Source organism: Rissa tridactyla, chromosome W (genome assembly GCF_028500815.1).
Source record: "Rissa tridactyla isolate bRisTri1 chromosome W, bRisTri1.patW.cur.20221130, whole genome shotgun sequence".
In the NCBI taxonomy this organism is placed as follows: domain Eukaryota; kingdom Metazoa; phylum Chordata; class Aves; order Charadriiformes; family Laridae; genus Rissa; species Rissa tridactyla.
The window spans coordinates 7815277-7838555 of NC_071496.1; positions in this window are offsets into that span (position 1 = coordinate 7815277).

Here is a 23279-nt window from a genome sequence, read left to right on the forward strand (position 1 = left end):
AGTAGCTTGTATGGTGCTATGTTTTGGATTTGTAATGAAAACAGTGTTGATAACACACTGATGTTTTAGCTATTGCTGAACAGTGCTTGCACAGCAACAAGGCATTTCACCCTGCCCCACCAGCAAGTAGGCTGGGGGTGGGGGGCTGACCTTCAGAGTTATGGTGTTTGTCTTCTCAAGTAACCGTTATGTGTAATGAAGCCCCACTTTCCTGGAGATGGCTAAACATCTGCCTGCCAATGGGAAGTAGTGAATGAATTCCTTATTTTGCTTTGCTTATGTGCACAGCTTTTGCTTTACCTATTAATCTGTCTTTCTCTCAAACAATGAGTTTTCTCACTTTTACCCTTCTATTCTCTCCCCTATCCTGCTGGGTGGGGGAGCAAGCGAGCAGCTGTGCAGTGCTTAGCTGCCTACAGGGGTTAAACCACAACAACCTGGAAAAATCCTCCTACTACATTGCATTTGTTTTACTTGTACTACTGTTGGTTCTTCTGTGCAAGAACCAATTTTGAATATGCTGTGGATACTGTTCTTAGGGACAGTCCACCAGAGCCTTGCTGGTTGGGATTAACAATTTGTTAATTCGCACATCTCAGGCGCTGGCAAATGTTAGAAAGGGAACTTATTGTGGGATTTGTACACAACATCCTGCATCTGGCCACCAAGGAATTCCTGTGGTGGGAATACTAGTATTGGTGGAATTGTGGGTCCATGCACCTAAAACTTTTGTCAGATGTTACTCTATTCAGACTAATCTCTCAACCACTGACTACCCGCTGCCACCTCAGTGAAAAACAAATCAGAATTCTACATCCTTCAGAACTTTATGGGCTATGATCCATCCCATGATCAGCTACAAACCATGTGTCAAGGTCCATCTTACACCATGCAAACCTACCATGCCAATATTGACAATTGCCTGAAAGACACCACTCGCTGCAGTGACCCTAGCACAATAGGTGCCCCCGGCCTATACTGGCTGTGCAGCAATCATGCCATGAAAAACAACTCACACAGAGGTGGGAGGGGACCTGCACACTTGGACAAATAGTGCCTGGGATGCATGTTGAAGAAAACCTTGACGCAACCCATGCCCACAATTGCCCTGCAACATCAGCATAGATCAGCCCTTTGGTAGAGCAAAGACCTGTATTTCACCAATTTGCCGAGGTCCTCCTTTCTCAACTAGGGGTCTCTGAGCTGGAGAAAGCAACTGCCAATCTCTCTGCTTCCCTGGAAAAATATAGAAAATGTAACAATAGATGCCATCCAAGCTCTGCAGCAAGAAGTCACTCAAGTATCACAGACTACCATTCAAAACCATCTAGCCTTAGACTACTTGCTGGCTGCACAAGGTGGCATTTGCACAATAGTAAATACTACCTGCTGTGTCTATGTCAACCAAGATCAATGCATTGAGACTGGCCTTAAGAAAATCCAGGCACAACTAAAGCCCTTGTATCAGGTGACAACCAAAAATACTCATTGAGGAATTGGCAAATTGTGATCATGGATTATCTCTTGGTTCCCAGATCTCAGGGTAGTTGTCAAAAGATTTTGGCTGTACCTTTTATAATTAACTTTTTTATTGTCATCATTTATGTTTTGTTCCATATCACTGGATGGGGTTGTAGATTGTGCTGTAAAGTATTTTTCCAGTTGAGGTCAAGCCACTCCCTGACCCAGGTTGGGGGCCACTAGATATAAGCGGATACTAACCCTGAATTGTAATCTCTTTTGCAGCCTCTCTTGTAGCAATTGGTAAGATGCCATAGTAATCACCTCCTGGATACCCACACAACTGATACTTGATAGAGGTAATTCTACAGTACCCATCTCGTGATGCACCAGCTTTTGACCTCTGACTGTGTAACTTATACCCCGCAGGTGTCAGGACACCAACCTCACCTAGCTTATTATATAGCTAATGACCCACCAAAATAACACCCTAGTCTACAACTCTGCATCAAGTGATGATTTGAGAGAATCAAGGGGTGGAAGTGACACCCTGCCCCTTGACCAATATCGGCAGTGTAGATAGACTGCCGACACCCTCCCCCCGACCATCATCGTCAGTGTAGGTAGGATGCAGCCCACATTATTCATATAATGTACAATTCTCTCAAATCACACTACCATTGGTAGAGCCAAGGGGCAGCACAACTCTCACCTACATTCAAAAGGCATTTGCATAATTGACTGTTACTGATGACCCGGACACCAAATGTCCCTGTCAGTCCAATGGAGCCATGGCATTGCTTATGAACCTGTGTTTGCTATCAGTGATTGGGTAAGTCACTGCATGGGCACATTGATGCTCCTCTTTCCTATTGCCTCAATAAAGCTTTGTTTTAGAACATGTTGTCAGACTCCATTACTGTTCGGACCACATGGATTCAAACAGATAATAATGCATTTCATTTGAGACTTACCATGATTATGTGCTTTTGATCTTCTCAAACTCATTTGAATTTAAGTAATTTCAAAAACTCATCTTGTGACAATGACTCAGAACATTAAAAGCTTGTTATACAATCTTTACATCATTCTATTATACAGTTATAGACATTTTAACACGTACTGAGGAATAGAAGAAACAACCAAAGATGTATTTTTCAAATCATGGTTTACCAGTCACACAAGAGCTTTAAGTTAGTGTATGTTCCAATAATTATTTCTGAATGGATGGGAAGAAAAATTTAGTAGCTTTTTTTCCTCAGTTCAAAAATAACAACTTTTCCTCCATTTTTACACCAGTCCACGTTACCTTTGTTTTGTTATTTATCAGTTTACAAAAGAGTACAACAGCAGCAGCATGATTACCAGCTTGACCTTGTTAGCATGAATGAAGCAGTCATGGCTAATCATGTCAACATGACAGAGAGAATACATATTTATAACTGCCAGCTATAATTTGCACAGCTCTTGTATGCTGACAGTATAGATAACATTTCTCCATTTGATTAAACATTATCTTCCACAACATAAACTATTATGAGCAATTCAGTAATGACAAGTACAAAAACGTAGTTCTTCCTAAGGTGTCACAAAAAAACCCCAACACCCCACAACCCAACTTTAAGAATTCCAAATGATGAAACTAATTTTTGGAGGAGAAAGGCTACTTGTTCACCTCTCAGCATATTCAAAAACAGGTGGAGAAACTGAAGAATCAAGTCATAGTTGTTTTAGATTAACTTGGACATTCAAATTTCATGTATAGCTCTAGAAATTCAGGGTTACATCTACATTTCATTCTTGCATAATTACTAAATAGAACTATATCATATATTTAGCACTATATTTTATACAACTATCATCATCTGCAAAGCAAAGAAGTTCTACAGGTTGGGTTTTTTGCACTTCTTTTTATAAGCATGACTTGCTCAGAGTAACTTTTCAGGAAGTTCTGAAGCAGAGGCAAAATATCAGTTTCAGTTCACTAGTTTCTTTTGGGGGTTGTTTGGTGGGGTTTTTTTCCCTCTTTTGTTTAAGTGTTAAATGGTATTGAATACTTCACTCTCCCTTGGTTTTGGATTTGCAAGACAACTGATGGTTTGAACATGATAATCTTATACAGCAAGAAAAAAAAAACCCGCAACCCAAAACTTTGGCTCTACCAAGAAGCCTGAACAAAAACATAAGTATACAATCAAAAACATAAATAAAGCATCTATTGCTTTCTAGGAATTATGTGATAACCTTCAGTTACTTTTTAACAAATCGCATTTGCCATTATCTAAAGAAGTATTCCTACTTAATTACTTCAGCAGCATTGGCTGAACGGAGATATCTCAGTGTTGCAAGCCTCTCATTCATACAATGCTGTCAAAATGAAATCACTAGATCTTCTCACTGTATAGCACCCAGGTATTTTTCAGTATATGTATTGCTAGGTTATTATGCATGTTATACAATTCACAAAGCCATACTAGTGTGTCAACCTCCTGGAGGTAGTGAGTCTCTCCAGACCACCTGGAGAAAGCGGTGGGTGATGTAGTGGGCAACTCCCTGCTATGGGGCTAAGACACCCACCTCCCAACCTGATCTGTTAGCTAGAGAAGTTTGCTGTTTGCCAGGGGCCTAGATCTAGGATGTTGTGGAGAGACTGTCAAAACTTGTCTGACCCTTTGACAACTTTGGTGTTGCTGATGTCCAAAAAGCTACCTATGAAAGGTGTGTTCATAACTTGCATTCCCCTCGTAAGTCAGAATCTACAAGTTTGCTAAAGATAAATCTTGGAGCTAGGAGCTTTTTCCCCAGTGACCTGTCCTTTCACCTTTTCCCCAGAGGCACACACATGCTTATGAAAGATGCAAGAGCATCACTCCCCTCCCATGCAACTGCTCAGGTGGAAGTTTCATTAAAGCCCATCTGAACTACCACCACACACTCCAAATTGAAGGAACAAAGTGCTACAGAAGACTGCAAGTAAAACAAGGACTTCACAGCAACCCGAGGGAATGCAAGGGGAGGATACCAGAGAACAAGATACAACCCCACTCCCTACCTGATCCTCCTCTGTGTTACCTCCCAGGTCATGCACAGAAGACACACACCCCACTCCCCCTACCGTCAGCTAAATAGACAAATTAACAATAAACCACCCACCGACACTCCCATCCCCTTCACATTTACCAATTCGCGCTCGGGCGTGCGTCCTCGATTCAGACGCGCGCACCACCCCCCACCCCCCCGCACAACACAACCAGCTGCCTCTCACAACTACCACTAGCTGCCGCCCGTCTACCTTACCTGCGATCCCCCAACCCACTTCTCTTTATATCCAGGTGGAAGAATTTCCAGAGCATGAAAAGGGCCAAAACCAGCTATTATTTTCAACCCAAGCAACTCTGTCTCCAGCTCGTTCTAATCCCTCCCCCCTCCCCCCGCAGCCGCCTCACCAGCACCCGGAAATAGCGTCATCGTACCACGATCCACCCAGTGCAGAAGAGCGCAGATGAATAAAAGAAAGCATCAAAATCCGTGGGGATACAAAACCACCAGCCAATCACAGAACCTTATCCACTGCCCTATGGTGCCCTAACACACATGATCAGCCAATCAGTAACGTTACCAGACATTACTGGTACACCCTGGGGGGCTGCTGGAGGTTTATCTATTATCTGCATGTTCTTCCCTTCCTCTTTAGTTGCCGGAAGAAAGTTTGTGAATATCTCTTTTTGGTTCAGTTATTAGCTGCACCCTATTACATTGGAGGTCCTTGGGCAAGGTGACAACTTTTAATGTAGGTGTAGGGGACTTGGGGTGGGCTGGGTCTCCAGAGCAGAAGGGAGCATGTCAACAGCCAGAGCAGGTCAGTACTGCACAAAATGTGGGACCTTCCTTGATATCAGCAGTGCTGCTTAAACCTGCCCTTCTTATGGTGACAATTGGGCTGTAAGCATCTGTGCGTACCAGTTATTGCATGCAACACCCCTCTGGGGTTATATCACCACATGCCAATGGGGTCTAGGCTGTACCTAGGCGATGCAGTGTTTCCCCCCCCCCTCCCCCCGGCTACTGGAGATGCTCACCACTTCCTCTGTGCATGGTTGCCTCTGCATCTCAGCAATTTTAAGTAGTTAAAAAATAAAGCTCCATGCAGATTTTCAAGTTCATCTTACTGTACAGCAATGAAAGTGACTATTACACAAAGAAAAGAAAACATGGATTAAGATAAAGATTTCATGCTCCCCTAGGGATCTTGGATATCAGTCCAGAAGGGCTCTGCACCTGACTCAGACTTCCAGTTCCTATTTGCAGATGTGGCTAACACCGGAGGCTTCAGAGATGCAAGACCCCACAATAGGCCGAAGTAGGATTATTTATGCCTCCCAAGCTCAGATACCAAGTTAAATCTCACCCTGATCTCAAAAAGCTGAAAAGTAGCTTGGACCTTGAAACATGCAGTTTAGTAGCCGAAAGGCTACTTATTAGAAATAATGCATGCTATTCATTGCAGTTGTACATGTTATTATATCCATGTATTATCTCTTTCACTTATATAATTTTAAGAATTATACTTGCAAAAATGGTAAGTTTTAAATTATATGTTTATACACATTTATAACAATGTTAAGAAAGAATAGTCTTCTAAATGAGAACCAAGTTACATCAAACAATCTCCACTAAGCGCCAATCTATCCCTTCATGCCTTGAATTCAACCAGAGGTGGGATTTAGTCTCCCAGGTCTGTTTCGTCATGACATTACTAACTTGTCTAAGAGTTTGTCTCTGTAGGAATGTTGACCAGAATGGTTACAGTGGAGAAGATACTCCATGTTAGTTCACTGTAAGAAGACTATTCTAAGAAAATTAACATATTCTCCAAGAAAATTATCCTATCTTGGAAGCAGCAAGGCAAATCAGACTACCATTCCCTTTTTTAAATTTTCTTTTGGCAACAGAGTACTTTTCTCCTGGAACAGTGCAGAGCTTATTATTAGTCATCTCATGGGTGTCACAGCAGAAAGCACCTTGGTCAGCATTGATGCAGTGTACTGTTTTTTTGTCCCCAATCCTACTCTTTGGTCCCTTAATGAGGAATAATGGGTTTTAAAGGAAAAATTCACAATTTTTTTAGGATGAATGGTTTTAAAAAGAGTTGTACTGCATTTGTTGATAAATACTTAGGTTTTGCTTTTTAATACTGTCAAGGCTGGCAGCCTAATATAAAGTATACTGGTGGGAGTGGGTAGAGGAGGTTGCGACCTACTGGGGAAATCAAAATGAGACAAGGCCCTGAGTAACCTGATCAACATTAGCATTAGCATTGGGGTTAGCCCTGCTTGGTGTGAGAGGTTGGACTAGAGACTTCCAGGGGTCCCTTCCCATCTAAATAATTTTAAGATTCCAAGATGTAAATTGAGTTAGGAAGATTATGGGACTTGTGTTTCCTGGGGTGGAGGTACTGTGTGCATTCATGTGCTCTGAGGGCCCTGTGACAGCCGGAATATTTCCCTGATCATTATTTTCAAGGGTAATTTGATTTCTCTGTTCAACATGCCTCTGGATGTTTTCTTGCCTGTGCCCTCCGGCCCAAACTCTTGTCTCAGCTGGGCTCCCTCCACTTAAAGCCTAGGGGTGCTGCACCCCAACAGCCAAAATGGGTCACTCCTTAGCCATGCAAGGTTCCTGCCGTTGTACTGCTGTCAGGAGCTAAGCATCTGGGAAACAAACCTAAGGTCCACTGAGCAACAGCTCAGAGACCGTGGATTAATACATTCTCACCTCTGTCATGCTCCACTTAGAAAGTGGACAGTAGTATTTTAATCTTTTTTGTCAAGCCAAATAGCTATAGAATAAAACAGGGAGGGTTTATAACATTCTCCAAAGATGGACATAGTCAGTAGGGTAGGATTCCAGCCTTCCCAACAAGGCCTCAACCTTTAGCATTCATCCAAATCTTTCTGGTTGTCGTTGCCTTGGTGTTTTGCAGTAGCAGAGAAAATGTCACTGCACTCTGCTGCCTCTGGGCTTCTTCCCCCAAAGCAAAAGGATTATTTCTCTGTTGCATGTCATTGCTGGTATTTGAAAAGTGACTGTGGTGGCCCTTGCAAGGCCAGGCTCTCCCCATCCTTCCCAACAGCATGTTTTTCTTCTTGTTTTGCACAATGATTGACGTTGCCAAGGCCATGAGGTTGAAGGCCTCCAAAACAAAGGAGCCCCTGTGACTTCTGGCCAAGCAGGATCACAACCTGGCCTCATTCTCCCCCTTTCTGTATACAAGCCATCAGGGAGCCAGTGGAATCGCAAAAATATGAGGTAAAATGCCTAAAAAGACTGGGCAGGAATGAAGCTGATTCCCATCCCTTGCTATACCCTCCAAAGGCAGACCATCCACCAGGAACTTGTGTCTCTTTGATATGACTTTGTTCAGCATTGGCATGCATTCCATTCAAAACATGCTCTCAGTATTAGGCTGGGATACATGTTCACTTTATTTATTTATTTATTTATTAAATCGCAGAATAGTTTAGGTTGGAAGGGACCTCTGGAGGTTATCTTGTCCCACCCCCCTGCTCAAACAGGGCCACCAAGAGCCAGTTGTCCAGGACCATGTCCAGGAGGCTTTTGAATATCTCCAAGGACAGAGACTCCACAACCTCTCTGGGCAACCTGTTCCAATGCCCAGTCACTCTCACAGTAAAAAAGTGTTTCCTGATGTTCAGATGGAACCTCCTGTGTTTCAGCTTCTGCCTTTTCTCCTGTCACTGGACAACACTGAAAAGAGCCTGGCTCTGTCTTCTTTTCACCCTCCCTTCAGATATTTATATACATTGATGAGATCCTCCCTGAGCCTTCTCTTCTCCAGGCTGAACAGTCCCAGCTCTCTCAGCCTTTCCTCATAGGAGAGATGCTCCAGTCCCTTAATCATCTTCGTGGCCCTGTGCTGGACTTCCTCTAGTATGTTCATGTCTCTCTCATACTAGGGGAGCCCAGAACTGGACACAGGACTCCAGGTGTGGCCTCACCAGTGATGAGGAGAGTGGAAGGATCACCTCCCTCGACCTTCTGGCAATGCTTTGCCTAATGCAGCTGAGGATGACATTGGCCCTTGCCGCAAGGACACATTGCTGGCTCATGTTCAACTTGGTGTCCGCCAGGACCCCCAGGTCCTTTTCTGCCAGGCTGCTTTCCAGCTGGGTGGCCCCCAGCATACATATATCGAGGCATGGGGTTGTTCCTCCCCAGGGGCAGGACTTGGCACTTTGCCTTGGTGAACTTCATGAGGTTCCTGTCAGCCCATTTCTCCAGACTGTACAGAACCCTCTGGGTGGCAGCACAACCCTCTGGTATATCAGCCACTCCTCCCAGTTTTGTGTCATCAACAAACTTTCTGAGGGTATACTCTGCCCCAGCATCGAGATCATTAATGAAGAAGTTAAACAGGACTGGACCCGATTTTGACCCCTGGGGTACACTGCTAGTTACTAGCTTCCAACTGGACTTCCTTTTGTCACCTATGTACTCGTAGAAGGTCATATTTATATAAATATTTATATAATATATATTAAAAGAAAACTTAACCAAACCCTTAGCAATAGGACCTCTGCCCTTCTTCACTGTTCTGAAGAAGGTGGACATAGGGGAGGCCAGAGTGGGGAGAGTAGTTTGAAACTACAGGTCTTCCACTGAGTATCATCAGGTTGGTTCTGATATCATGAATTTCTGCTAGCTTACAGTCAGATATCACCCAAGCACAAAGGTCTCCCTACTTCTGTTCCTGTTCTTTTGTTCTTAGGCAGGAGAGTCAGCCTGTTTCTTTCCACTGTTCTCTGGGGAACACAGGCTGGACAAACCCATGAATTCAAAAAAATTCCTTGGTGGTACTAACACTGGTGGCATGCAATTACTGAAGTGAAGCATTATTTTTCCAGTTGAATATGAGCCAAAAATACCACTGGTTTTCAATCCCCTTTGCCTGCTGTCAGATTTTACAGAAAGCTCATGATGTGCAAAAGCAATCACAGATGCTCAGAAAAGGAATAGCATGTGTGAGAATGGTACATTTTTACTTGTGACTGTGTAACCTTTCAACTACACACTCCAAAGCTGCAGTAGCATTGTTTCTACCCCTGTAGTTCTCATGCTGTTGTTATCCTGGCCTTGCACCTGTGAATACTGAGATATTGTTATGTCTGTTATGGCAGTTTCACATGGGAAAGAATTGCCACCAGAATGAGAATCACTCCCTGTTCTGCACTGAGGGGTGGGGAGGAGAGGGGAGAAAGAGACGGTGCAGGGATCTTTCTGGATCTCAATAAGAAAGCCCTGACAACAAATGACTTAAAATGTCTGTTTTAATAAGACAGAATAAGAAGAGCAATATGGCAGGGGGGTTGGAACTAGATGATCTTTAAGGTCCCTTCCAACTCTAACCATTCTATGATTCTATGATAGCAAGTAAATGTTATGGCCAAATAATGCCAAAACCACAACAGTCCCTTCAGATGCTGAGAACCCCTTGTTTATGCAGTATCAGATAGAGCCTGAATGGCTTTCCCATGGTATGTTATGCAGATTCTGTCCATGGAGGGAAGGTCCTCCTTTTTGGTCAGTCCAGCTGTTATATAATTTTCTTACAAGAAAACAACTCTATTCATAAAGGAACTTCTTGTTGCAATTTTAGATAAAGGCAAGGACACACAGGTGGCATAATCCCTGGCACCAAGTGGGAGCTGACTGCGGGTTTCTCTGTTAGAATGAGCTGGCTGAGTTTATCCTGTGTCCAAGGGATTTGTGCAGCGCAACACAGGCCTAAAGGCAGCACTGTGTGCAGCACAGTGCAGCACAGTACGGGCCTGGGCCTACCTCAGTTAACAGTTATGTGGATCATTAACTCCTCAAAGCACAGCAGTTTTCTGGTCAGGATCACTACACCACTGCCACCTCCAATCCCTTGGTTGTAGCTTTTGGTTTACGTTGGGGGGGGAAGACTTACTGAATAGCAAGAGAGATATAGTCATTCAAATAGCTGTTAAGTGTTAAGGATGTTATGAAAGGGAGAGAGAGAGATGCAGACAGAGAAGGGGCAGAGACTGATAGAAAGGAGAGAGAGAGAGAGACACGGAAGACACGGAAAAAGACAGAGCCAGAGACCAAGAGAGAGCAGGAGAGGGAGGCAGAGAGAGAGAAGGGCAGAGGGACAGGGAGAGAGAGAAAGGTAAGCCACCTAGGAGAATGGAACTGTGAGAAAGAGAGAGGCGGAGAGAGGCAGCTACAGAGAGAGAGAAAAACAGACAGGAACAGACAGGACGGGGGAGAGGGGGAGAGATACAGGGAAAGCAAGAGAAACCTAGAGAGTAAGATGAGAGAGAGATACACACAGAAAGCAAAAGAGACAGAGAGCAAGACAGATGAGAAAGAGAGGAAGAATCATAGAATCATAGAATCTTCATGGTTGGAAAGGACCTTTGAGATCTTCGAGTCCAACCATACACACACCAAAAAAGCCCAAAACCAAACCACACAACCCCTACAATCTCTGCCACTAGAGCATGCCCTGAAGTGAACTTCCCTACTCCTGTTGGCCACGCTATTCCCGATACAAGCCAGAATGCTGTTGGCCTTCTTGGCCCCCTGGGCACACTGCTGGCTCATGTTAAGCTGGCCGTCCACCAGCACCCCCAGGTCCTTTTCTGCTGGGCAGCTTTCCAGCCACTCTGCCCCAAGCCTGTAGCATTGCTTGGGGTTGTTGTGACCAAAATGCAGGACCCGGCACTTGGCCTTATTAAACCTCACACAGTTGGCCTTGGCCCATCGATCCAGCCTGTCCAGGTCCCTCTGTAGGGCCTTCCTACCCTCAAGCAGATCAACACTCCCACCTAGCTTGGTGTCATCTGCAAACTTACTGAGGGTGCACTCAGTCTCCTCATCCAGATCATCGATAAAGATATTAAACAAAACTTGCCCCAAAACTGAGCCCTGAGGGACACCACTGGTGACCGGCCGCCAAGAGGATTTCACCCCATTAATCCCAACTCTCTGGGCACGGCCATCCAGCCAGTTTTTAACCCAGCGAAGAGGACACTTGTCTATGCCATGATTCGCCAGCTTCTCCAGGAGAATGCTGTGGGGGACGGTGTCAAAGGCCTTACCAAAGTCCAGATAGACAACGTCCACAGCCTTCCCCGCATCCAGAAGGCGGGTCACATGGTCATAGAAGGAGATCAGGTTGGTTAAGCAGGACCTCCCTTTCCTAAACCCGTGCTGGCTGGCCCTGATCCCTTGGCTGCCCTGCACTTGCCATGAGAGCTCACTCAAGATGATCCTCTCCATGATCTTCCCTGGTACCGAGGTCAGGCTGACAGGCCTGTAGTTCCCCGGATCCTCCTTCCGACCCTTCTTGTAGATGGGCGTCACGTTAGCCACCCTCCAGTCATCTGGTACCTGCCCTGTTGACCAGGATTGTTGATAAATGATGGAGAGAGGCTTGGTGAGCTCTCCCGCCAGCTCCCTGAGTACTCTTGGGTGAATCCCATCCGGCCCCATAGACTTATGTGCGTCTAGGTGCAGAAGCAGATCACTGACTACTACTTCCTGGATTATGGGTGGGTTGTTCTGCTCTCCATCCTTATCTTCCAGCTCAGGAGGCTGAACACCCTGGGGATAGCTGGTGTGACTATTGAAGACGGAGGCAAAGAAGGCATTAAGTATCTCAGCCTTCTCCTCGTCCTTGGTTGCAACTTTCCCCCCGGCATCCAGTAAGGGATGGAGATTCTCCCTGGCTCTCTTTCTGTTGATGTATTTATAAAAGCTTTTTTTGTTGTCCTTAATGTTAGTGGCCAAGTTGAGCTCCAGCTGGGCTTTTGCCTTCCTAATTTTCTCTCTGTATAACCTAACGAGATCTCTGTACTCCTCCTGAGTTGCCTGTCCCTTCTTCCAAAGGTGGTAAACCCTCCTTTTATTCCTAAGTCCCATCAGAAGTTCCTTATTCATCCAGGCTGGCCATTTTCCCCACCCTTTAGACTTGCGACACTTGGGCACAGCCTGGTCCTGGGCCTTTAAGGTTTCCTTCTTGAAGGGCGTCCAGCCTTCCTGGACCCCTTTGCCCTTCAGGACTGTCTCCCAAGGGACTCTCTCAACCAGTGTCCTGAACAGGCCAAAGTCCGCCCTCCGGAAGACCAAGGTGGAGGTTTTGCTAACCCCCCTCCTTACATCACTACCAATTGAAAACTTGACCATTTCATGATCACTAAACCCAAGACGACCTCCGACCACCACATCTCCCACTAGTCCTTCTCTGTTTGTGAACAGTAGGTCTAGCGAGGCACCTCCCCTGGTAGGCTCCCCTACCAGTTGTGTCAGGAAGTTCTCTTCCATGCACTCGAGGAACCTCCGAGCCTGCCTGCTCTCTGCTGTGTTGTATTTCCAGCAGATACCCGGCAGGTTGAAGTCCCCAACCAGAACAAGGGCTGGCGATTGCAAGACTTCAGCCAGCCACTTATAGAATACTTCATCTGTCTCCTCATCCTGGTTGGGTGGTCTGTAGCATACTCCCAGCACAAGATCTCCCTTATTTGCCTTCCCCTTCATCCTTACCCATAAACACTCGACTTTATCATCACTGGAATCTAGCTCTATACAATCAAAACACTCCCTAATGTACAGAGCCACACCCCCACCTCTCCTCCCTTGCCTATCCCTTATGAAGGGCTTATAGCCATTCATCGCAGCATTCCAGTCGTGACAGTCATCCCACCACGTTTCCGTGATGGCAACTACATCATAGCTGTCCTGCTGCACAATGGCTTCCAGCTCATCCCGTTTGTTGCCCATGCTACGTGCATTCGTGTAAACGCACTTGAGCTGGGCTACCGACTTCACCCCCATCCTTGGCCCTTTATCCCTAGGCTCGTTACTAGTGGGCCTGGTTTTATCCCCTTCCCCCTTCGTTTCTAGTTTAAAGCCCTGTCCATGAGCCTTGCTAACTCTTGGCCTAGTACCCTCTTCCCCTTTTGGGACAGGGTTTTCCCATTCTTAGCAAGCAGGCCTGGTGTCCTGTAGATCAAACTATGATCACAGAACCCAAAGCCCTGCTCGTAGCACCAGTTTTGGAGCCAGGTGTTGATCCGTACGATTTTCTTGTTCACCCATTCGTCAGTCCCCAAAGCTGGAGGGGCAGAGGAGAACACAATTTGTGCTCCCAAACCCTTGACAAGCCATCCCAAGGCCCTGAAATCTTTCTTCATTGCCCTCAGGCTTCTACTCTCCAGCTCCTCACTGTCTGCCTGTAAGATCAAAAGAGGGTAGTAATCTGAGGGCCATATCAGGCCAGGAAGCTTCCTGGCTATATCCCTAACACAGGCCCCAGGGAGGCAGCAGACCTCCCTGTGGGAAGGGTCCGGCCTGCATATGGGACCCTCAGTTCCCCTCAGAATGGACCCCCCTATGACTATTGCCCTCCTCCTGCTCTTCACAGCAGCAGTCTTAATGCGTGAAGCTGGCTGCTTTGGCGACTCCCTGCAATTATCAGCATCCTTAGAAACAGAGGCAGAGAAGCAGGAAGTCAGAGAAGAGGCAGGAAGAGAGGGGGAGGGGCAGAGAGAGATGCAGGCAGGCAGCAAGAGAGGCAGAGTGGGAGAGAGGCAGAGAGACAAGCAGGCAGGAAGGGAGGGAGACGAGCAGGCAGAGAGGAAGAGACAAAGAGAGAGGCAGTCAGGCAGAGAGGCAGACAGGGAGAGGAAGAGGTAGACAGGGAGAGAGGAAAGCAGGCAGAGAGGCAGAGGGAGAGGTAGGCAGAGAGCCTGAAAGGCGGGCCAGCACAGAGAGAGGCAGGCTGGCAGACAGGCAGAGAGAGATGCATGCAGCGAGAGAGGGAGGGAGGGAAAAGGAGAGGAAAAGAGTAGTCAGAGAGGCAGGCAGACAGACATAGAGAGAGGTGGGGAGGCAGACAGGCAAGCAGAGTGGCAGGCAGAGAGGGAGGGAGGCGGGCAGGCAGTGAGACAGAGAGCCCAGGAGGGATGCCAAGAGAGAGAAGCAGAGAAAGGCAGACAGGCAGGGTGTGTGTGGATAGAAAGGCTGGAAGAGACAAAGAGAGAGGGAGAGAAAAAGCAAGAGGCAGGCAGAGAGAAAGAGGCACAGAGAGAGAGGCAGGCAGGGAGGGAGAAAGAGGTGGTCAGGGAAAGAGAAAGAGATGGGAGTACAGAAAGAGAGAGGCAGACAGAGGGGGAGAGTAACACAGGGAGAGAAGCACATAGAGAGAAAGAGAGAGAGGCAAGCCGGGGGGGTGGAGGGGGGGGGTGGGGGGAAGAGATGTGCACACAGTGTGAGTGAGAAAGTCAGGAAGAGAAACAGAGTTGCTGTGGTGGGTCAACCTTGGCTGGCCACCAGGTGCCCACCAAGTCACTCTATCACTCCCCCTCCATCAACAGGACAGGGGGAGAAAATATGATTAAAGGATTGTGGGTACAGATAAGGAAAGGGAGATTGCTTACTGTCATGGTTTAACCTGTGGAATAATTACTAAATTGGCCAAACAATACAAAAGTATAGCATTGTTCACACATTAAGGAAAAGTATAAAATCAAGAGGCTTCTGAGGTAGAATACAGCCGCAGCTGGCATGCAAAGAATGCAACATCTGCGATCACCTGTACAAGGCGAAACTGCACGAGGGATGGAACGGAACGTGCCTATATGCTACTCAGAGCCAACATTTTGTCAAATTTTGATGAAACGCTGTCCTTTGTGCGAACTTTGCTCATTATAATGTCATTATAATACCAAAACACACCTCCATCCCGAAGGCTACCCGCCTCCAAGGTGCGACCACTCCTTCTTGAGTCTGCGCCCTGAATTTCTTGTAAACTATACCTTTAATTGTGAAGTGAGAGAATTTTACACCAATCATGATAAAAGTATGTATGACTAAAGTCACTCAAACTCCACCTTGAAGATAACAAATAGTATAAAAATAGCCCGAGAGAGGGGGGATACCCAGGGAAGACACCATTGCGAAGAATTCCACCACTGACTTCTGGGATCAGTCGACGGGCTGAGCCTCTCTTCCCCCCATAGGGACGCCTTTGGGTAAGACTTAGACTATACCGAGTGCTTCCTCGGGAAACTTAGAAATTTCTCTAGAGAATCTCTCTCCTACATTTATAGCCAGGCTGTATCGTTTATAACTTTGTCGTGCGTTTTGTATATGTAACAATACTTTCATTTGCACGTGCTTTGCAGACAGTGTATTTATCACCGGCAATCCTAAGAACCTATATACCTGTTGTTTAAATAAACTGCACTTTTTTAAGTAGCTAGTTGTTTTGGTTTCTCACTGAACGTGACCAAAGACTGGAGAGTGGCCGTGCTAGTTCAGGAGCACGACTAGACTGAAGGTGCAGTCCACTATTAGTGTATCCAAATCGTAACAGTTTAATACATATTAAACGCGACTGGACTGATAGTGCTGAATTGGGCATCACTCAGAATTTAAACCTAGCCGCACCTAGCCTCCCACCTCGGTGAGGATTATTAGAATGCAAGGGGGTTTATCTTCTGCCAAAACCGCTTGGCCCCTTTTCACGCAACATAACCCCAGCCAGCAACTAAACACCACGCAGCCGCTCACTCACTCCTCCCCCCACCCCACCCCGGTGGGATGGGGAGAAGAATCAGAAAAAAAGAGGTAAAACTCTTGGGTTGAGATAAAGACAGTTTAATAGGACAGCAAAGGAAGATAATAATAATAATAATAGAATATACAAATAGAATATACAAAACAAGTGATGCACAGTGCAACTGCTCATCACTCCCTAACCAATGCCCAGCCCATCCCCAAGCAGTGATCCCACCCCCCGGACAACTCCCCCAGGTTATATACCAAGCATGATGTCATATGGGTCAGCTGTCCTGGCTATGCTCCCTCGCAGTTTCTTGTGCACCTCCTCGTTGGCTGGGAAGCTGAAAAGTCCTTGACTTAGTATAAACGCTACTTAACAACAACTAAAACATCAGTGTGTTATCAACATTATTCTCATACTAAATCCAAAACACAACACTATACCAGCTACTAGGAAGAAAATTAACTCTATCCCAGCCAAAACCAGGACACTTACCAATTACCATCACAGGCAAAACAGACTCGACTTGGGGAAATTTAATTTAATTTGTTCCCAATTAAACAGAGCAGAATAATGAGAAATAAGAACAAATCTAAAAGCACCTTCCCCCTCACCCCTCCCTTCTTCCCAGGTTCAGTTTCACTCCTGACTCTTCTACCCCCTCCCCTCTCCCCTCCAAGTGGTACAGGGTGATAGGGAATGAGGGCTGTGGTCAGTTCATAATGCTTTGTATCTGCGGCTCCTTCCTCCTCACACTCTTCCTCTGCTCCAGCGTGGGGTCCTGCCCACGGGATACAGTCCTTCACAAACTTCTCCAATGTGGGTCCTTCCCATGGGCTGCAGTTCTTTATGAAATGCTCTAGTGTGGGTCCCCCATGGGGTCACAAGTCCTGCCAGAAAATTTGCTCCAGTACAGGCTACTTTCTCCACGGGTTCACAGGTCCTGCTAGGAGCCTGCTCCAGCCCAGGCTCTTCATGGGGTCACAGCCTCATTCAGGTGCATCCACCTGCTCCAGTGTGGGGTCCTCCGAGGGCTGCAGGTGGATATGTGCTTGTCCTGGTTTGAGATAAAACAGAACCAATTTTTTTTTCAGTAACTTTACTTTTCAGTTAAGTTTCTTCTAACTGACTGCACTCTCTGAAATTAACAGCATATCTTTCAGACAGTGTCTGCTTCCAGAGTGACAAGGTCTGATGTTTACAGTTAATACCAAGGAATGGTATGCAGAGAGGCACCTGCTTATGCTTATTCCTATAACAGCCAAGGTCAGCTAACTTTGTTATGTTCCACGTTGGAGGGTCGGAAGCAGAAGAGTGTAAAGGGGTCTCACCTGTGGGGAGGAGCAGACAGGACAGGTGACCCAAAACTGACCAACAGGGTATTCCATCCCATCTGCATCATGCTCAGTATAAAGCTGAAGGATCAAAGGGGTCAGCGCTCTCTTCTTCAATGGCTGGCATCCAAGGAGGACTCTGCCTTCGATCCCAATCTGTGTGTTCCTGAATCCAGTTCTCGTCCATCACTGAGTCCATCCCAGTGCCTACTGGTGACATGACTGTCATACAGGGAGCTTGATATTGGTTTTGTATATATTTGTATATATTGTATATATTTCATTTTTTTCTTATGAATATTATCTTTTATTTTTATTGTTAATAGTTTTAGTTTCATATTTAAGTAGTTTAGTTTCTTTTCAACCCATAAGTCTCTCTCCCTTCTCTTCTGGGAAGGGAGAGAGGTTAAAAGAGAGCATCAGTCATTTGCTTAGTGGCCAGCCCAGCCCAAACCATGAGACTGCTCCACCATTAACCTCCATGGGCTGAAGGGGGACAACCTGCCTCACCATGGTCTTCACCACAGGTTGCAGGGGAATCTCTGCTCTGGCTCCTGGAGCACCTCCTCCCCCTCCTTCTTCAATGACCTTGGTGTCTGCAGGGTTGTTTCTCTCACATTTTCTCACTCCTCTCTTCGAGGTGCTGTTGGGCAGTTGTTTTTTTTCCCCTTCTTAAATATGTTATCACAGAGGTGCTAACACCATCACTAATTGGCTCAGCCTTGGCCAGCAGCAGGTCCATCTTGGAGCTGGCTGGCATTAGCTCTATCGGACATAATGGAAGCTTCTAGCCGCTTCTCACAGAAGCCACTCCTGTAGCCCCCCCAACTACCAAAAACTTTCCACACAAAGCAAATACAAGGGTCTTCACGGACACTATGCAGAGACAAGAGCCTGAAACACACAAAGCAAGCAAGGAAGGAAGGACAGATGGAGAAAAAGGTCAAACAGGTAGTGGAAGCTGGCTGTCAGGACGGAGGAGGCTGGAAGTTTGTGATGACTGGCAACTGGAGGAAGGCTCCTGCTCTACCTGCAGACCAGTGAGTTGGGAACAGGTGTATTTATTTGCAATGTGTCCTGGGCAATTAATGCTATCCCCACTGGAACCAGGACATTATCCACCCCTTATTCCATACCATTTTTGCCATGCCCAGATCTTACAGGTTCCAATGAATTGCCACCACTTTCCCCTGTCATATATACAGGGGAATCATATATACACACATATATATTCATGCAGATGTAATGCCCTTAGTTTATGGGCCATCCCTCCAAAGTGTCTGGCGAGTTCATTTAATCCATGGCTTTGGGCTCCATCTGTTAGAACAGTCTCTCAGGGCAGGTGAGATGGTGTGTGGTGCTGGCCTGTTGCATGCTGTACTTTCGGAGCTTGTGGCTGGTGTACCCGGTGTGGCTCATGCACACAGTCTATGGGCTGAAGATGTAGATCTTGAGGAAGCTGCTGGGCGCCGGCTGCTGAGGTCAGTTCTGATCCCATCACCACTGTGCTTTACTCAGTTATTCATCAAAGTCCATCTGTCCTTAATTTGGGTGATTCTTACTGTAGTACAACTGATAGCAATTATAGTCATGAGGACATACAGTGGCAGGGTTACTTAGCACCTAACAACACACAATATGATTCCTTGGCTATACTCACCCAAAATCAGATCCCCATGAGGTACACATTGGACCTCCCCATCCTTCCACATCACCCACCAAGTGCACCCAGGTCCTTGGGCAAAAGCAATCCCACGGATGGGTCTGCCTTTGCCTGAGGCAGGACTAACCCAGACTGTCTTCCCTGACATATTCTTCACGTGCACTATGGGGACTTTATCCCCTTCTACGGTACGTGCAAGTTTTGATTGGGCAGGGCCAGCCCGATTGGTAGATCCCCTGGTGTTAAGTAGCCAGGTAGCCTTTGCTAGATGTGCATCCCGATGTTTTAAAGTCCCACCACCCATTGCTCTCAGTGTAGTTTTTAACAGTCCGTTGTATCGTTCTGTCTTCCCAGAGGCTGGTGCGTGACAGGGGATGTGATGTACCCACTCAATGCCATGCTCTTTGGCCCAGGTGTCTATGAGGCTGTTTCGGAAATGAGTCCCGTTGTCCGACTCAATTCTCTCTGGGGTACCATGTCGCCACAGGACTTGCTTTTCAAGGCCCAGGATAGTGTTCCAGGCAGTGGCATGGGGCACAGGGTATGTTTCCAGCCATCCGGTGGTTACTTCCACCATTGTGAGCACATAGCGCTTGCCTTGACGGGTTTGTGGCAGTGTGATATAATCAATCTGCCAGGCCTCCCCATATTTGTATTTCAGCCATCATCCTCCATACCAAAGAGGCTTTAACTGCTTGGCTTGCTGGATTGCAGTGCATGTCTCACATTCATGGATGACCTGTGCAATAGTGTCCATGGTCAAGTCCACCCCTCGGTCACGAGCCCATCTATATGTCGCATCTCTTCCTTGATGGCCTGAGGAGTCATGGGCCCACCGAGCTATGAATAGTTCACCCTTATGTTGCCAGTCCAGATCCACCTGAGCCACTTCAATCCTAGCAGCCCGATCCACTTGCTGGTTGTTCTGATGTTCCTCCGTGGCCAGATTCTTCGGTACATGGGCATCTACGTGATGTACTTTCACAACCAGACTCTCTATCTGGGCAGCAATATCTTGCCATAGGTCAGCAGCCCAGATGGGTTTGCCTCTGCGCTGCCAGTTGCCCTGCTTCCACTGCTGTAACCACCCCCACAGAGCATTTGCCACCATCCATGAGTCAGTGTAGAGATAAAGTACTGGCCATTTTTCTCGCTCAGCAATGTCCAAAGCCAGCTGGATGGCTGTCACCTCTGCAAACTGGCTCGATTCACCCTGTCCCTCACTGGCTTCTGCAACTTGTCGTGTAGGACTCCACACAGCAGCCTTCCACTTTCGATGCTTTCCCACAATCCGGCAGGACCCATCAGTGAACAGGGCATATTTCTTCTCATTTTCTGGCAGTTTATTATATGGTGGGGCCTCTTCCGCACGCGTCACCTCCTCCTCTGCTGACATTCCGAAATCCTTGCCTTCTGGCCAGTCCACGATCACTTCCAGAATTCCTGGGCGACTGGGGTTTCCCATTCGAGTTCGCTGTGTGATCAGCGCAGTCCACTTACTCCATGTAGCATCAGTTGCATGATGTGTGGTGGGGACCCTTTCTTTGAACATCCAACCCAGCACCGGCATTCGAGGTGCCAAGAGGAGCTGTGCTTCTGTGCCAACCACTTCCGAAGCAGCTCGAACCCCTTCATATGCTGCCAATATCTCTTTTTCTGTTGGAGTGTAGCGGGCTTCGGATCCTCTGTATCCACGACTCCAAAACCCTAGGGGTCGACCTCGGGTCTCCCCTGCTGCTTTCTGCCAGAGGCTCCAGGTAGAGCCGTTCTCCCCGGCTGCGGTGTAGAGCACATTTTTAACATCTTGTCCTGCCCGGACTGGCCCCAGGGCCACTGCATGGACTATTTCCTGTTTGATTTGTTCAAAAGCTTGTCGTTGCTCAGGACCCCATTTAAAGTCATTCTTCTTCTGGGTTACTTGATACAGAGGGCTTACAATTTACTCCCTTTCTCAAAAACTTCTTCTGCTGTGATTACCCACACAATGATGTCATCAATGTATTGCAGGTGTTCTGGAGCTCCACCCTGTTCCAGTGCAGTCTGGACCAGTCCATGGCAAATGGTGGGGCTGTGTTTCCACCCCTGGGGCAGTCGATTCCAGGTGTACTGGACGCCCCTCCAGGTGAAAGCAAACTGTGGCCTGCACTCTGCTGCCAAAGGGATTGAGAAGAATGCATTCGCTATATCAGTCGTGGCATACCACTGGGCTGCCTTGGACTCCAGTTCATACTGGAGTTCTAGCATGTCCGGCACAGCAGCGCTCACCGGTGGCGTGACTTCATTCAGGCCACGCTAGTCTACAGTTAGCCTCCACTCTCCATTAGATTTTCGCACTGGCCATATGGAACTGTTAAAGGGTGAGCGAGTCTTGCTGATCACTCCTCGAACCTCTAGTTGACGAATCAGCTCATGGATGGGAATCAGAGAGTCTCGGTTAGTGCACTATTGCCGCCGATGCATCGACTCTCAACAACCCCCACAACAGAAGACTCCTCCGAGAGACCAGGCAAGGTAGACAACTGTTTAACTTCCTCCGTCTCCAAGGCAGCTATGCCAAAGGCCCAGCGGTACCCTTTTGGGTCCTTAAAATACCCTCTCCTGAGGTAATCTATGCCAAGGATGCATGGAGCCTCTGGGCCAGTCACAATGGGATGCTTTTGCCACTCATTCCCAGTTAGGCTCACTTCCGCCTCCAGTACAGTCAACTCTTGGGATCCCCCTGTGACCCCAGAAATACAAATGGGTTCTGCCCCTCTATAGCTTGATGGTATTAGGGTGCACTGTGCACCCATGTCCACTAGAGCCTTATACTCCTGTGGGTCTGATGTGCCAGGCCATCGAATCCACACCGTCCAATAAACCCGGTTGTCCCTTTCCTCCACCTTGCTGGAGGCAGGGCCCCTCTAATCCTGGTCAGAGTATCCATTACTCACTTCTTGCAGAAATGACTTGGAAGTTCCTCCAAGAGGACCAGAAGCAAGATCAGGCCTTCTGCTCTGTCTGGGGAACTGCCCTCTGGAAACCAGGGCAGCACTTTTCCTGGAGGGATCCCCTTTTGTGGTTGTCCTTCCTTGCATCTCCTGTACCCGTGTCCGCAGGATCCAAGTAGGTTGTCCATCCCCCTTCCTCATGTCCTCCCCGTGGTCACGCAGGTAGAACCACAGGGTGCCTCGTGGTGTGTACCTTCTGTACTCCCTCTCTCAAGTGGGGAAACGCCTGCTCCTAATAGCTGAGATGCTGGCCCGTACAGGTGGGGAGTAGGACATATTCTCTTCAAGTTGCTGGACCTTCCGGGACAGTTTCTCCACAGCTGAGACAAGGGGGGAAGAGAGACTTTCTTCATATCGCCAGAGCCAGCCAGCCACCTCATCCACCGTTGGTCTCTCTCTGCCTTTCCATTCCATTACTTCCAGTGAGTTGGCATATGATGGTGTGCTCCGTACAAACTTACGCCACACGGGCCTTGTGCATTGCACCTCATCGGGTTCTGTGGGTAACTGTGCATTGTCCAGGTCATAATAAATCATCTCCCGCACGGCTAATTCTCTCAGGTCCTGGATACCTCTTTCCATGGTAGTCCACTTGCTTGGTTGACATACAACATCCTCACTGAAGGGGTACCTCTCCCTCACGCCTGACAGGGGTCGCCTCCAGAGGCTGAGGGCTTGGGTCTTCTTTCCAATTGCCTTGTCAATGCCGCCTTCCCTAGACAGGGATCCCAGCTGCCTGGCTTCCCTACCCTCTAATTCCAGGCTACTGGCCCCGTTATCCCAGCACCGGAGCAGCCAGGTGACAATGTGCTCACCTGAAAGTCGGCTCAAATATTTTCGCATATCTTGCTGCTCACTCAAGGATAGGGATTGGGTGATTATCTCTGGTTCTGCCTCTTCCTCCTGTTCTCTTGATGGCCCTGGTTCATCATCATCTCTTACTGAGCGAACTGATTTCTTTGTGTACTTCTTCTTCTGTATGGGGGCAACTGATACTGGCACAGGCTGGTTCCCTGGTTCAGCGGCAGTGGCTGCCACCGCAGTTGGAGTAGCTGCAGTGTCTGTCGCAGGGTTTGCAGTAGCCGCAGTGTCTGTCGGTCTGGTCTCCATCTCTTCCCCCTGAGGGTGCTGCGTAACACTGAGCAGTGCCTGGTAGATACTGGCCAGGGCCCAGCACAGTGCCATGAGTTGTGCCTCTCTGGAATAGCCACAGCATTTTC